Here is an 8,162-nt window from a genome sequence, read left to right as displayed (position 1 = left end):
CACACTTCTCAGGATTGAATTCCAACTGACCAACCATCTATATCTTCCTGAAGTCTAAAGCTTTCCTTCTCACTGTCAACTACATGCCCAATTTTTATATCATCTGCAAACTTCTTGATCACGCCCACTACATTTGAGTCAAATCATTAATATAAACTGCAAAAAGCAAGGGACCAAGTAATGAGCCCACAGAACCCCACCGGTAACAGCCTTCCATTCACAAAAACACCTGTCAACCCTTTGCTTCCGGTCACTAAGCCAACTTTGGATCCAATTTGCCACTCTCCCTTGGATCCTACGGGCTTTTACTTTTAAAACCAGCCGGCCATGTGAAAAGCCTCGCTAAAATCCATGTAGAAACATAGAAAACAGGAGCAGAAGTAGGCCATTCGGGCCTGCTCTGCCATTCAAAAAGGATCATGGCCGATCATCTAATTCCATACCCTGTTCCTGCTTTCTCTCCATATCCCTTGATCCCTTTGGCATTAAGAAATATATCTATCTCCTTCTTGAATATATTTAATGACTTGGCCTCCACTGCCTTCTGAATGAAGAAATTTCTCCTCATCTCAGTTCTAAATGGCATACCCCATTTCGTGAGACTGTGACCCCTGTAGACCACATCCAGCACCCTGCCCTCATCAACCCTGCTTGTCACATCCTCAAAAAATGTAATCAAGTTAGTAAAACATGACTAATTTATTGACTTACTTTCTCGTCACTATATTGAAAACTGATTTAGTGACAAACCTGGCATTTATTTTGCTTTATTAAGTAGTCAATCTCTGCACACGCACTTGATGTAGCGATAAAGAGTATTCTGGATAGATGCCCGCCTTTCAGGAGAGACCTTGATCTCTCTTTCCCTCTCCCAACGCTCTGTGTATGTCTCATTCTGTCTTCCCTGCCCCCTCCCCTCTAGGACTAGGAGACACAGATTGAAAGTTTTGTGCAAAAGATGCAGAGGGAATAAGGAAGCTCATTTTTACGCAGCAGGTGGTAATGACCTGGAACTCACTGTCCACAAGGGTGGTGGAAGTGGGGTATATCAATGACTTCAAGAGGAAGTTGGATGGCCACCTGAGACAAATAGACTTGCCAGCTATGGGAATTGAGCCGGGGAGTGGGACTGATGGCAGAGCTCTGTGGAGAGCCGGCATGGGCTCAATGGACAGAAGGCCTCCTTCTATGCTGTAAGTAAATGACTGACTGTCTCTCCCCCTCTCTGTCTGTCTTTCTTTCTCCCTCTCCCCCCTCCACTCTCTGTCTGCTTTCCCCCTCTCTCTGTCTCCTTTTATCCCCTCTCTCTGTATTTCTCTCCCCTCTCTCTCCACCCCCCGTGTCTCCAGTGTTCCCCACTCTCTCCGTTCCCCATCTTTCTGTTCCCCTGTCTCTCTGCTCCCTTCTCTCTGCCCCCCCATCTCTGCCCCCCGTTTCCCCCCTCTCTCTGTCTCTCCCCCTTTTTCACTCTCTGTTTCACTCCCTTCTCTCCCCCTTTCTCTCTCTGCCGCCCTCTCTCTCTGTCCCCCCATCTCTCTCTCTCTGTCCCCCTTCTCTCTCCCTCTCACAATTACCCCTCTCCCTCTGTTTCCCCCTCTCTCTGTTCCCTCTCCTCTGTCTCTCCCCCCTCCCTCCCTCTCTCCCCTTCTCCCTCTCTCTCACACACAATTGCAGAGAGTAGAACATTCTTTTAAAAAAGGTCGTAACACGGTTTCAGAGCCGACAGCTGCTGACATTGGGAACATCCGTTTCCCAACAGACTCGGGGTTTTCCAGCCAGTTTCTAAAAAAAAGTCAGAACCCGCCAGAAAACCCAGAGTCTGTTGGGAAACGGCTGTGCCTGATTTCAGCAGTTGTTGACTCTGAAACTGACAACAATCTTTTTTAAAATAACTAACTTTTAAAAGAACTTTAAAAGAGCGTTCCACTCTCTGCGATGTGTGAGAGTCAGCAGCTGTCACCTATGAAACTAACAGCTCAATAGTTTAAAAGCCAGTTCTGACAAAGGGAAATTTCTCATCTCCAGTCACGGTGAGGATGAGGAACGGCCCCGGGAACAGTTTACACCCGGGGGCCGGATGGAAACGTTTGTTGGGTCGGATCCTGGCTCGCGGGCCGTATGTTGGACAACCCTGATTTATACTGTCCTTCAGAATTGATTTCAAAAATTTTCCCACAACCCATACTTACTCAGATTACCACTTCCTCCCTTTTTAAACAAGGTTGGCAGTCCTCCAATCCTCTGGCACTGCTCCTATAGCCAGGGAGGGTTGAAATATGATGCTCAGAGCCTCTGCAATTTCTTCTCTTGCTTCTTTTAACAACCTGGGATTTATTTCATCCGGGCCTGGCAATTTATCTACTTTCAAAGACATCAAACCCTTTAATACTTCCTCTCTTATAATGTTTATCCCATCCAATATTTCACACTCTTCCTCCTTAACTACGATGCCATCATCAGCACCCTCTTTTTTGAAGACAGCTGCAAAGTATTCATTAAGAACCTTACCCACATTCTCCACCTCCACACATAGGTTACCTTCTTAGTTCCTAATAGGCCCTGCTCTTTCCTTAAGTATCCTCTTGATCTTTATGTACTTATAAAACATCTTTGGCTTTTCCTTGATTTTACTTCTCAGTATTTTTACATGCCTTCTCTTTGTTTTCCTAATTTCCCTTTTAAGTTCACCCCTACACTTTCTGCACTCTTCTAGGCTTTCTACAGTATAAAGCTTTTGATGTCTGACATAAGCTTCACTGTGTTGCCTTATCTTACCTTCGATGCAACTTGTCATCGTGGGCTCTAGATTTGACTGTTCCACCCTTTTTCTTTGTGGGAATATGTTTACCCTGAACTCCCTGAATCTCATTCTTGAATGCCTCCCATTAAAGGCCTGCTCAGGTATGAAATTGAAACCCGACCTGACCCGACCACATCCAACCCAACCGAGTCCTTTAATTTTTTTTTCCGCGCCCAACCCGAACCCGAATCATAAAGTTAATGATATCAAACAGGTTATTGCGCTCTACCTTGTCCAAATGGTGTGATCCTGTTCGACACATGTCGTCGGGCCTAGTCGGGTTCGGGTCAGATAGCTATGCTTTATATCCCATTGCTCTAATGCCAGTTTAGCTTCAAGTAGCTGTTTCCAATCTACTTTTGCTAAATCACTTCTCAGCCTAGTAAAATTGGCCTTCCCCCAATTTAGAACCTTTGCTCCTATTTTATCTTTGTTCTTTTCCATAACTGTGCTAAATCTAACTGAATAATAGTCATAGAGAGATACAGCACTGAAACAGGCCCTTCAGCCCACCATGTCTGTTCCGATCATCAACCACCCATTTATACTAATCCTACATTAATCCCATATTCCCTACCACATCCCCACCTTCCATCAATTCTCCTACCACCTACCTACACTAGGGGAAATTTACAATGGCCAATTTACCTATCAACCTGCAAGTCTTTGGCTGTGGGAGGAAACCGGAACACCCGGCGGAAACCCACGCGGTCAAAGGGCCCCCGGGTCGCTGGAGCTGCGAGGCTGCGGTGCTAACCACTGCGTCACTGTGCCGCCCTCATGATCACAACAACAAAAGTGCCCTTCCACATGTCCAGCTTCATTCCATAAAACTAAATCTAGAATTGCCCCCAACTCTTGTTCGGCTTGCCATTAACCACTAAAAAAGTTCTCCTGAATGCAATTTTGGAATTCTGTGGCTTCTGTACCTTTTACACTGACTGTATCCCAGTTAATATTAGAGTAATTGAAATCCCCCACTATTACTGCCTTATTGTTTTTGCAGTTGTCAGAAATTTGCCTACAAATTTGCACTTCTATCTCTCTTGGAATGTTTGGAAGTCTATGGTACACTCCCAACAGTGTGATTTTCCCCCTTTTTGTTCTTTAGTTCAACCCATAGAGCATCATTTGATGATCCCTCTAACATATCATCCCTTCTCATGCTGTGATTGTTTCTTTAATCAACAATGCCACCCACCTCCTTTTTTATCTCCCTCTCTATCTTGTCTAAAAACACTATAACCAGGAATCTTGAGCAGTCATTCCTGTCCCTCTCTAAGCTATGTTTCAGTAATAGCTAAAAAGAAATCATACTTCCTTGTGTCAATCTGTGCCCTCAGTTCATCTGCCTTATTCACTATACTCCTTGCATTTAAGTATATACCATTAAGCACACTAGACTCTGTTTCTTTGTCTATTTTCCAATGCTTGTTTGCTGCTTTCCAATTTCTCTTGCTAATTGTCTGCCTTCCATTTCCAGCTCAGCTTTTCTCCCTCCTGAATCTAAACTCAGCTTCCCATCCCCCTGTCTAGCGAGTTTAAACCTTCCCTAAAAGCACCAGAAAACCTGCCAATGAGGATATTGGTCCCAGCCATCTTGAGGTGCAGCCTGTACAGATCCCACCTTCCCCAGAACTGGCCCCAATGCCCCAGGAATCTAAAGCCCTCCCTCCTGCTCCATCTCTTCACCCGTGCATTCATCTGCTCAATCCTCCTATTTCTGTACTCACTAATGCGTGGCACCAGGAGTAATCCTGAGATTACTACCTTTGACATCTTGCTTCTTAATCTCTCCTAACTTCTTAAAATCTGCCTGTAGGACCTCAACCCTGTTTCTGTCTATGTCATTGGTATTGGTATGGATCATGACCTCTGGCTGTTCACCCTCCTGCTCCAGAATGTTTTGCAGCCACTCAGTGATATCCTTGACTCTAGCACCAGGGAGGCAACATACCATCCTGAAATCTCGTCTACTACCACAGAAACACCTGTCTGCTCCCCTAACTATGGAATCCTCTATAACGGCACCGCAGCCTCACAGCTCCAGCGACCCGGCTTCGGTCCTAGGTACTGCCTGTGCCGAGTTTGCAAGTTTTGAGCACCGCAGCCTCACAGCTCCAGCGACCCGGGTTCAGTTCTGGGTACTGCCTGTGCACTGTTTGCAAGTTCTCCCTGTGACTGTGTGGGTTTCCGCCGGGTGCTCCGGTTTCCTCCAACAGCCAAAGACTTGCAGGTTGATAGGTAAATTGGCCATTGTAAATTGCCCCTAGTGTAGGTAGGTGGTAGGAGAATGGTGGGCATATGGTAGGGAATATGGAATTAATGTAGGATTAGTATAAATGGGTGGTTGTTGGTCGGCACAAACTCGGTGGGCTGAAGGGCCTGTTTCAGTGCTGTATATCTAAATAAAATAAATAAACTCACTTTCTTGACCTTTCTCCTTCCTCCCTGTACAGCTGAGCCACCCATGGTGCTATAGTCTTGGCTGTGGCTGCACCTCCTAGAGGAATCCTGTCCCCCATCAGTATTCAGAACCAAATACTGGTTAGAGAGCAGGATCTCCTGAACGACCTGCCTGCTCTTTTTTGTCTGTCTGCAGTCACCCAGTACCAGGTATGTCCTGTTCACAAAAAGCAGGACAAATCCAATCCAGCCAATTACCGCCCTATCAGTCTACTTTCAAACGTCAGCAAAGTGATGGAAGGTGTCATCAACAGTGCTATCAAGCGGCACCAATTCACCAATAACCTGCTCACCGATGCTCAGTTTGGGTTCCGCCAGAGCCACTCAGCTCCAGATCTCATTACAGCCTTGGTCCAATTATGGACAAAACAATTATGAGACTGCCCTTGACATCAAGGCAACATTGGATCGAGTGTGGCTTCAAGGAATCCTAGCCAAATTAAATTCAATGGGAATCCAGGGGAAAACTCTCCACTGGTTGGAGTTATACCGAGTACAAAGGAAGATGGTTGTGGTTGTTGGAGGTCAATCATCTCAGCCCCAGGACATCACTGCAGGAGTTCCTCAGGGTAGTGTCCTAGGCCCAACAATCTTCAGCTGCTTTATCAAAGGGCTCCGCTCCATCATAAGTTCAGAAGCAGGAATGTCTGTGATAATTGCACAATGTTCAGCACCATTTGTGACTCCTCAGATACTGAAAGAGTCCACATGCAGCAAGACCTGAAAAACATTCAGACTTGGGCTGATAAATGGCAAATAACATTCATGCCACACAAGTGCCAGGCAATGGCCATCTCCAACAAAAGAGAGCTAAACCACTTCCCCTTGACGCTCAACAGCATTATCATCACTGAATCCCCCACCATCAACATCCTGGGGGGTTACCATTGACCAGAAATTTAACTGGGCCAGCCAGATAAATACTGTGGCTACAAGATCAGGTCAGAGTCTGGGAATTCTGAGGTGAGTAACTCACCTTCTGACTCCCCAAAGCCTGTCCACCATCTACAAGGCACAAGTCAGGAGTGTGATGGAATACTCTCCACTTGCCTGGATGAGTGCGGCACTAGCAACACTCAAGAAGCTCGACCCCATAAAACAGCCCATTTGATTGGCACACCATGCACAACCTTCAACATTCACATCCTTCACCACCAATGCACAGTATATACTATCTACAAGATGCACTGCAGCAATTCGCCAGGCCTTCTTCAACAGCAGCTTCCAAATCCACAACCTTTACCATCTAGAAGGACAAGGGCAGCAGATGCATGGGAACACCAACACTTGCAAGTTCCCTGTCAAGTCACACACCATACTGACTTGGAACTATATTGCTGTTCCTTCAATGTCACTGAGTCAAATACCTGGAACTCCCTTCCTAACAGCACTGTGGGTGTACCTAGATCAGATGTACTAAAACCAGCTTAACAAATACATAATAGTCATTTAGTAGTACAGAGCTTGATATTGCTGAAAATAGAGACATGTTGTTGAAGCTTTTCATCTTGCACTCATCAGGACAATCACAAGAATAACCAATGTAAGGGAAAACAACAACTTATACTGCATTAGTTTTGGTGACTGCAGCTTTGACAGTAGCGGAGGTGCGAGAGCGAGCTTACAGCTGGGAAGTCAATTTCAGTGGAAGTTTAAAAGTTAATTCCCTTTTGTTTTCGGAGGACCAGGGGACTGCTGGGTAAGTAAAAACTATATATTTGGGTGGTGGCTGTACCCGAGACACTACACGTGTAGTGTCTCCCACCCACCCTCCTCCTCTAACCAAAAAAAAAAGGACTCTGTTGTGTTGATAAGGTAAGCTTTTTATTTAAGAAGTTCTGTCCGTTGGATTGCTAACCTAACAAGTTTTGACTTTTTTTTTGGTTTTTCAGTAGATTTGTTGGGAATTTAGAATTGAGGGAATGGAAGTTAAGGCAGTTGTATGTTCCTCCTGCAGAATGTGGGAGGTAAGGATCGCCAAGAGTGTCCCTGCTGACTGCATCTGCGGGAAGTGCACCCAACTCCAGCTCCTCGAGAACCGCGTTAGGGAACTGGAGCTGGAGATGGATGAACTTCGGATCATTCGGGAGGCGGAGGGGGTTATTGAGAGGAGTTATGGGGAGGTAGTCACACCTCAGGTAAAAGAAGTAGGTAGATGGGTTACCGTCAGGGGAAGGAGAGGGAACCAGCAGGCAGTGCAGGGATCCCCTGTGGCCGTTTCCCTCAACAACAGGTATACCGTTTTGGATACTGTTGTGGGGGATGACTTACCAGGGGTAAGCAATGGGGTACAGGTCTCTGGCACAGAGTCTGTCCCTGTTGCTCAGAAGGGAAGGGGGAAGAGGAGCAGAGCATTAGTCATTGGGGACTCCATAGTTAGGGGGAACAGATAGGAGGTTCTGTGGGAACGAGAGAGACTCACGGTTGGTATGTTGCCTCCCAGGTGCCAGGGTTCGTGATGTCTCGGATTGTGTTTTTGGGATCCTTAAGGGGGAGGGGGAGCAGCCCCAAGTCGTGGTCCACATAGGCACCAACGACATAGGTAGGAAGAGAGATGGGGATTTAAGACAGAAATTCAGGGAGCTAGGGTGGAAGCTTAGAGCGAGAACAAACAGAGTTGTTATCTCTGGGTTGTTGCCCGTGCCACGTGATAGCGAAGCGAGGAATAGGGAGAGAGAGGAGTTGAACACGTGGCTGCAGGGATGGTGCAGGAGGGAGGGTTTTGGTTTCCTGGATAATTGGGACTCTTTCTGGGGTAGGTGGGACCTCTACAAACAGGATGGTCTTCACCTGAACCAGAGGGGTTCCAATATCCTGGGGGGGAGATTTGCTAGTGCTCTTCGGGGGGGTTTAAACTAATTCAGCAGGGGAATGGGAACCTAAAATGTAGTGCCAG

The sequence above is a fragment of the Heterodontus francisci genome, chromosome 17 (genome assembly GCF_036365525.1).
Source record: "Heterodontus francisci isolate sHetFra1 chromosome 17, sHetFra1.hap1, whole genome shotgun sequence".
NCBI classification, from domain to species: Eukaryota; Metazoa; Chordata; class Chondrichthyes; order Heterodontiformes; family Heterodontidae; genus Heterodontus; species Heterodontus francisci.
The sequence above is the reverse complement of the archived record's forward strand: the minus strand, read 5'-3'. Positions refer to the sequence as shown.